The 9,198-nt window shown below is 39.5% G+C and overlaps 1 pseudogene; it reads left to right on the forward strand.

Annotated features, from left to right (window-relative positions):
- The first annotated feature begins 843 nt into the window (after positions 1–843).
- Positions 844–2,012, forward strand: LOC122748588 (annotated as a pseudogene).
- Positions 2,013–9,198: the final 7,186 nt, after the last annotated feature.

Genomic DNA, 9,198 nt, shown 5'->3' on the forward strand with positions numbered 1-9,198 from the left:
GGAAATAAAGACTTCTAAAAGAGGCAGAGGTGAAAAGGAAGTGCAGTCTAGTACAATATAAGCAACATCTATGATGATATCTTCCCCAAACACTTAAGACATGTTCTGACAAAGTAGATTTCTTTTGCTAAGCTTTGCTAAAAATCCACTTTCTTTTCTTGACAAAGGGATTGTTCCAGAAAATTATGGATGTATGGTAGCTATAGAAATGTCACAGTGTGACTAAGTGACAGTTGGATGATTTGGGTGTTAAAAACGATCAATTTAGAGAAATCAGATAAGCACCACAGCTGGTTCTGACCTCTGGGAATAAGTCTAGTTCTTCCAAACATCAGCCCTTCAAATGTTAAAGATAACAATCATGTTCTACCTGTGTCCAAGTGGAATATACCCAGTTCCTTCAGCTGATCCTCACGCTGCATGATCTTGAGGTCCTTCACATCTTGGTTACCCTCTTCTGGATGTCATTTAGCTTATCAATGCTCTTCTTCAACTATGGTATTCAGAACTAGACACAGCAATGAAAATCTGATCTAAGTAGGGAATCAGATGGAAAGACTATATCTTCTGTGTTCCTTTCCATCACTTTCTGGGCTTCTGAGATTTGTATTCCAGTTATTGCTGCCAAATAGCAACACTGGTACAATGCTAACATTCCCTCACTATATAAATGGAATCCATCCTCTACAGGGATTCTGCTGTGAATCTCCTCCAATGGCTAATGCCCTTGACTAGAAGAAGACTGGGTATACAATTAGAAATTCAAAGACCATCCCTGAATCTCAACTCCTCTCCCAAGCTTGGTGCCAGGATCCACTGCTTGAGTCGCATCCCTGAAACAAGATGGTGAAGGTCAGTGTCAACAGATTTGGCTGTATTGGATGCCTGGTGACCAAGGCTGTGTTCAACTCCAGCAGAGTGGACATCATGACCATCAATGGCCCCTTCAATGACCTTAACTACATGGTTTATATGTTTCAATAAAATTCCACCCATGGCAAGTTCAAGGGCACTGTCAAGGCTAAGAATGGAAAGCTGGTGACCAAAGGAAAAGCCATTACCATCTTCCAGGAGCAGGACCCACCAATATTAAATGGGAAGGTGCTGGAGCCAAGTATGTTGTAGAGTCCACCAGTTATGTTTACCACCATGAAAAAGGCTGGGGCTCACTTGAAGGGTGGAGCCAAGTGGATCATTATTTCTGCCCCTTCTGCTGATGCCCCAGTGTTCCTGATGGGAATGAACCATGAGAAATATGGTTATTACTTTAACATGGTCAGTAATGCCTCCTGCATTGCCAACTGCTTGGCCCCATTGGCCAAGGTCATTCATGACAACTTTGGCATTGTGGAAGGACTCACGACTATAGTCCATGCCATTACTGCTACCCAGAAGACAGTAGATAGCCCCTTTGGTAAGCTGTGGTGTGATGGGCATGGTGTTGCTCAGAATATCATCCCTGCTTCCACTGGTGATGCTAAGGCTGTAGGCAAGGTCATACCTGAACTGAATGGGAAACTCACAGGCATGCCTTTCCATGTTCCTACTCCCAATGTGTCTGTTGTAGATCTGACCTGCTGCCTGGAGAAACCTGCCAAATATGATGATATTGAGAAAGTGGTGAAGCAAACATCAGAGGGACCCTTGAAGGGCATCTTGGGCTACACAGAGAACCAGGTTGTATCCTATGACTTTATTTATTTTATTTGAATGGCAATGAGGGCTAAGTGACTTGCCCAGGGTCACACAGCTAGTAAGTGTCAAGTGTCTGAGACCAGATTTGAACTCAGGTCCTCCTGAATCCAGGGCTGGTGATTTATCCACGGCATCACCTAGCTTCCCTCTGTGTATCCTATGATTTTAACAGTAATACCCACTCTTCTACCTTTGATGCTGGTGCTGGCATTGCCCTCAATAACCATTTTTTGAAACTTATGTCCTGGCATGAAAATGAATATGGTTACAGCAACCATGTAGTAGACCTCATGGTCTACATGGCTTCCAAGGAGTAAAGTGGAAAGCCATGGATCTTCATCCCCAGCCAAAAGAGGAGTTCACTGGGAAGCCCACATCCCTAACCTATATTCCTGTCCCGGGGATCCCATGCCCCATTTGCATTGTTGTCCCAAAACATCTGTTCAAGGGGGGAGAAGGCTAGAGTCCTATATTGTGTCAGAATCTGGAAAGGTGTTCTGGAGGTTTGTAGCAAAGGGTTTGAATTTGCCAAAGGGAATTTGCACCTAATCTCAGATGCAATAGGAAACCATTGGAGATTTTTGAAGAGGTGAGTGACATGTGTGACATTCCTTACTTGACTGGCCTACTCCCTAAGTAAACCTTGACAAATTCCTCTATTAGTAACTACAGTCAAACAACAGTATAGAGATTGCAAATGAAAAAGCAAGATACCACATTAGATATAGGATAAATAATTAATTATAATAATAACTAATACAACAATGGTATATCTTTATGCATATATGTGTATATATGTATGTATATGTGTGTCTGTGTGTATATATACAGAGAGAGAAAGAGAAAGGCTTTAAAGGTTTATAAAGCACTTTTACATATGTTATTTCATTTGATCCACATAACAACCCTGGGAAATAGGTACTTCAATTATCTCCATTTTACAAATAAGGAAGCTGAGGCTAGAGAAGTTAGGTGATTTGCCTAGGGACACAGCTAATAAAATATCTGAGACAGGATTTGAACTCAGGTCTATCCTGGTTTCATGTCCAGCTTTCTATTCACTACATCACCTAAATAACAAATAAAAATGAACTCAATGTCTCATGACATCTCCTGTAATTAATTCCTGTGGTTCAGGAAAGAAAAGGCCCAAAGTTCATAGTAGATGGGAATTTATTGCCAACACCATTCCCTTAATTTGTTTGAGGTGTTTGAGATAGGACATATGCCGCCTTTCTAAGTCTGGCTTGGGGATTAGGAGTGGACCAAGCAGATACCTCAGGCTTCCAAAATGTAAATACTATGTTGAGTCTTCATACAATTTTCCTTTCTTTAAATATCCTCACTAACCAAGAAGGGAATTCAAACAATGGTGTTCTTATCTTGGAAGTAGTTGCTTCTAAGAAGCATGGCAATCTTCAGGCTTCAACTTTAAACACAGACCAGGTGTCTGTAAGGCGAGATCTATCGTTAGCCTATAGAATATGGGTGGAACCAAACTTTTTTCCCACATCAATAAAAAATAGTTCTCCACCGTACCAACACTTCCCTACCATACCCCTTCCCTCTCCAAAAGGCCATATGATTTAGAACAGCAATACGCGAATGAATCTGTTATTCTATTTACCTATCTGTGTCTGTCACTTAAGTTGTTTGATTATTTATTTAGGCTATGACAATCCAAGAGGATACACAACTTGTACAAGGTTACACTGAGTCAGGACAAGAACCAGGCTGGGTGTTCTGATTTTTAGGCCAGCCTTTTCCCCCACACCATTCTATCTCCTCTGGAAGAATCAATTATATTCACTTAAAAGTCTGGCTAGCTTAATATTTGAAAGATTTCTCTTGCAACCCTCCATCTAGCAAATACAAAATCATCTCGTTTTGCATATCCCACTGTTCTTTCCTCAACTCTGGAATGATTCCTAGTTGCTATTTCTAATGCACAGTGACACTAGACAACACTTTGGGAAAAGGAGTGAAGTACACCCTATCGATCCGAAACTGTAAAGAGAATCTGGGCAGACAAAATGTAATTAACTGTGCTTGGACCAGATCCAGAATATCTACTCCTGCCAAAGGCATCATAGGATCTTTTACAACAACAAGGGGTTTTATTCAAATTTTTTTTTGAGTTGGTGAACCTTTCATGGAAATTAGATGCCAAGTCAAAGAGGCATTTGAATTTCAAGATGCCATATTTTGCTGATTCATTCCCAATTTGACAAGTTCATTTCAAAAGACACATTTTGATAAACCCTCCAGTTTTTTACTTAGTGAATCTATCCTGAATGATGAAGAGTAGGGGCCACAGTATCTTGGTGTAAGTAGATATGAAAAGGGCTTTGATATAGGATCCTACTTTTTCAAAAGCACCAAACAAACATCACCTACGATCTCTGACTTTTTTGTGCATGATGAAAGCAGAAAGCAAAAAGAGAAAGGAATTGTCCATTGGCAGCCTTTCCGATCATTGTAATCCCAGGTTAGCTTCTACTCACACGTTCTAGTTTATAGCAATTTACTCAGGTACTGAGGATGAGAACTTAGTCCCACCTGCCTAGTAGAAAGAATTTTATTCTTTTATCATGCAGGTAGGATTTCTATGCCTGTCAGTTAAATCTTCATTCAGAGGAAGACAATCTGACTGACATATTTTCACACCCATGGAGTTTCAAATGAAGTTAGAGTCCAAGCAAAATGCCTCAGTTGTGAAACCATTAGAGCTGAAATCAATGAAAAACTTCATCCCAAACCCATATGTAGTAGAATCAAAAGGCTGCACATAGGACTGATCTTTGGGTTGTTGTCTTTTTTCTTACCAACTCCCTGGGAGAAGAAGTGTTAAGTGGCCCTTATTGTCCTGCTGTGTTATTGGCTATGAGAAAAGAATGTCCTCTCTTGACTCACCAGTATCTGCAGTACCTTGTCTGCTGGATTTCTTAGCTTTTAAGCACATGGAAATCAATAGGAAAAAAAGTAACTGGAGTCCCTTGTAATGTGGCCAGGAAAGAAATGGCAAATAAACTTGATGAGACACATGGAGGAGGCTTTCAAATCACAGAATGATGCAATTAGGCAAGAGAGTCATGGAAATGCTTTGTGAAGAGAGTCTTTCCAATATCTCTTTACTCTCTCTCCTACTCCCCTACTTTTAGGAAAGAAAGGGATGAACTAAATTAGCTTTGATAGCAATAATTGCCAAATCCTCAAATCAGAAAAATGACATCATTTTGGAAAATAAAATTCTATTAAATACAAAAAAAAATGGACTTTTCTGATTTGTGGATAGCAATAGAGACTGGACCTATTGGTGTAGGGAAGGAACTCCTAGGTGAAGAAACCCCTTCCACCAATGCAAGTTTGCATTGTCTTTCTGGTGCCTTATAGTCTTAAAGAGTAGCCTACAGCACTGATTGTGAGCTTTGGAATTAATTGTAAGATGGGGGAGACACAGGCACAGGATAACCCAGTATGGCTTGCTCTCATCAAAGAAGACACTGTGCTCTATGAGCAAAGTAGAATTGCAAGATAATAATAATAATGATGATGTTCAAAAGAAATGTGACATGTGCCTATTTTAAGGCATCTCCCTGAATGTTCATATGAACTGTCTGTACCTTACGGTATTGCCTTCTAAGCTCATATTGATCTGATCAGCCACAGTCATACACATTGTACACATTGGGTTAACCCCAACATAGTGATGTCATTTTGGTCCTCTTTGAGAGTGAAGTACAATAATCAGAGCACTGACTGATAGATTAAATAACTTGCCTAAAATCTCATAGCCAGTACAATCAGGACTTGAACCCAGGTCTTTCTTGCTCTGAGGCTACCTCTCCATCTACTATGCCTCTTCTGATTTGTAAATTTATTTATATGGCAAGTTTTACAAAAGTATAAGCATTAAATCACTTTGAGGTGTACATGTAAAGAATTAGTTTTACGGAGAAGAGAATTTTAGAAAATAATTTTATAACTATTTGAAAACGTATAATTCAGCAAAAAAAAATTGTTTTAATATAAATTTGTGTAGGACTAGGCTTGTTGTGCATCTGTTGTTGAAGCTGATGGCATATTGTTCCACCCAGTGTTTTCAGGCTTTATATCTAGAAACATGGCACTAAGCCTTGGCACCACTGTACCATGCCACATGCTTGCTACAAATAGAGCTGAAGATGTATATAATAGGAGGGTTCTCAATCTTTTGGAGCTTATGTATATTTTATTGTAATGCTTACTGATTTGATTCATTGCTCCTATTTGTTCAAATATTGGGGTTTTTCAAGTCATTTCAATGGTTTATGAAGACAATTAGAATATTTTAAAATGAGGAATATGGTCATTGTAAGATTAGCCTTTGTAAATAGTCACTAGCCTGATTGCTCCAATCAATTAAGAATTTATTTTGGGGAGGTAGAAATAATAAATGTTAATTTGCTTTATTTTACTCTGTGTGCTCCCTATGGGGAAAATAGATGAGCTAATCAAAGGAAAATTGGGGGCTGGTAACATTTGCAGTTAGTTTGTGACTGACCTTTTGAGGAATGAGGTTCAAAGTTTTTTTCTTACACTTACTAGATGTGTGACTGTGGGAAAGTCACTTAACCTCTCTGATCTTCAACGACTTTGAAAAACATCAATCCCCACCCTTTTATTTTACAACAAAGGAAACTGTGGCCAGAAAAGTTACTTGCAATCAGACTAGTCTTTGTCCCCAAAATGCTTCTCTGTTTTTCTCCCTCTTCCTCTTGGTTTTGCTCCTCTTATTTCCTTTGAAATAAGCTTCATTAAAGTGAACTAGACCTCCTGAAAGCACAAAGGTGACTTGTGACATCTGCTTATCCTTCATTTCACTTGTGTTATCAAATAGATAATGTTATTGTTGTTGTTGTTGTGAAAAATACTGGAGTTTTTTGCCTTCTCCAACTCATTTTGCAGATGAAGAAACTGAGGCAAACAGGATTAAGTGACTTACCCAGAGTCATAAAGCTAGTAAGGGTCTGAGGCCAGATTTGAACTCACAAAATTCAGTCTTCCTGATTCCATGCCCAGTACTCTATCCACTGCACCACCTAACTGCCCCACCACCTGGAATAAAAATGCATGCCAAATCTGGGGAAAGGAAAAGGCCAATACAAATCCAGAGTGGCCAATGCCAGTCTGCTCCACATTTTTCAGGGGGAAACCCTTATACCCAGTTAAAGATTATGCTCAGAAAAGGGAAGAGCAGGCAGAAAGACCAAAAAGGAGTGTATAATAGAGAGGCTTGTCTTTGTGCACAATCTGAGTGGTGGTATATTACATTTTAAAGTGATTCAAAGAAACATAATTGGATGTGAGGGTTATTTTTATCCTCACCCCTCTTTAGGCAGAGGAAGCAGAGCTATCTAGTTAGCTAAGTGATTTGTGGAAATAGGGGCTCCTGTCAAGCCAGCAGGAGACTTTCTGATTGGTTGGGGGTGAGTCTGGAATTGAATGTCGATCTGGAAAAGTTAGAAGATCTTTAATCTAGGATGCCCTGCAATTTGCTAGGTTCTATAGAAAAGAAAGAGGCAGTATACTATATGTCTTCTTTCCAAAGAATTTACAATCTATGTTGCAGATCAATCAGGGATCTGCCAGAGCCAATTTAAACTGGCTGGTGAGAGCTTCTATCAAGTTTTCTGTGTGAACATTTATATCTTGGGAATCAGTTGTGTATTGATTGTCTATATTTAAGAAAGTGATGGAGAAAATATTAATAATTCATATTAAACTAAAAAAGTGTCAGGGTTTTGTGGTTGGTTTGGGGGTTTTGTTGGAGAGCTGATTGTTAAACATTTACCAGCATATCCAAGGCTTGGACAAAACAATTTAAAAATATAAGACAGTATCTCATTGGATGATTGGAATGGGGAGGGTGCCTAGTGGCAAAGATTTGGCCAAGTAAGAAAAAATGCATCTGATTAATTTTATAATGTGTTAGTGGAAAGTAGAAGGGACCCATTTAGAACAAGACTAAATTTGAGCATTGGGTATAGAATCAGAAGACCAGGGTTTGAGTCTCAACTCCAGCAGCTTTCTGTGTGACCTTTGTTAAGGCATTTCACCTTGAGTACATATGTGTATGTGTATATACATGAATGTGTATATATGTGTATATATATATATGTACACACCTACACATACATATACATATAGGTTCTACCTTTCTATGAGGAAGAGTGCTTTATAAAGTGTCAGGTTATTGTTATTTGAACTAGGAATGCTCTCAATCAGGCAATATCCCCTGCCAATGTGCATTTCACCTTCTCTGCAGTCTTGGTTGCTCTTAGATACCTGGAGCACTAAGAAAATAAGTGACTTATCCAGGATCCCATAGCCAGTATGTATTAAGTGCAGAACTTGAACCAGGTCTTGACAACTGCAGGGTATGTTTTCTATCTCCTATAATATGAAGTTTCTCATCATTATTATTATTATTAACATTAAGTGCCAACCCTACATAAAAGTACATTATTTGGAGCTGTAGCTTAATAAGAACAAGACATTGGAAATCACACTTACCCTCTGTAGGAAAGAAGAGGTTGGAAAGAGACATGGAACCGTAAGGTAATTACAAGATTATCTTCAGAGGACTGATATTGTAAATACATTTTGGCAGCCCAGTAAAAAATAAGATGTGTGATCACCATCTTACTCTTGACTAGAAGTAGAAAGCAAAGAAGACAATCTATCCCCATTTTTTTGCATCAGATCATTCAGGCTGACTGTGTTAATCCTGTGGTTGGAATGGTGGAGAATGGAAGGCACTCCCTCTGTGCTCCTGCCTGCTCTTAGAGCGACAACAAGCCACGATAAATGAAGGCATGCTGGTTTTCATGTCAGGCGTCCTCAGGGAACTCTGGGCAAGCACTGATGAGTAGCAGCTAATTGAGGGAGGCGAGTTCTTGTAGTCCAACACACAATAAATTGATAATTTTGTGGCATGGACTCTAAAAGCTATAGCCATCCATAGAGAGGAAGGATTAGTGTCAGCCAGGGCAACTGGAGGAGGTGAGGCTTCACTTAAACCTTGCAAGATGAGTAGGGCTTGGAAAGAGGAAGAAGAGACAAGAGAAGGCATTCTAGGCAGGTGTTTGTTCTGCTCATTTGCAGTTGCCAGTGAAGGGTCATGATGCTATACTTCACAATAAACAGGACAGAACCTGGGGCAGAAGAATAAACATGCCAAATTTAGTATCTCCTTTAGCCAGGATCCCGGGTGCTCACCCCTCCCCCTATTTTATAGCTTCCTTCTTCAGAACATTCCTGCTGAATTATACTCCCTTGTAGAATTCTCCCCCTACCCTATTAAAATCAAAAGGCAGAATTTGGAGCGATTCCTAAGTTTTGATTCCAGGTGGAGATGTGCCCAAACTTTGCACATTAAACATGTGCCTATTCAGAGAAAAATAATTTGGCTCCAAAGACTGAACTCTGCCCTCTGATTCATGCCTAGTTTCTTGCCGAATT

Source organism: Dromiciops gliroides, chromosome 3 (genome assembly GCF_019393635.1).
Source record: "Dromiciops gliroides isolate mDroGli1 chromosome 3, mDroGli1.pri, whole genome shotgun sequence".
In the NCBI taxonomy this organism is placed as follows: domain Eukaryota; kingdom Metazoa; phylum Chordata; class Mammalia; order Microbiotheria; family Microbiotheriidae; genus Dromiciops; species Dromiciops gliroides.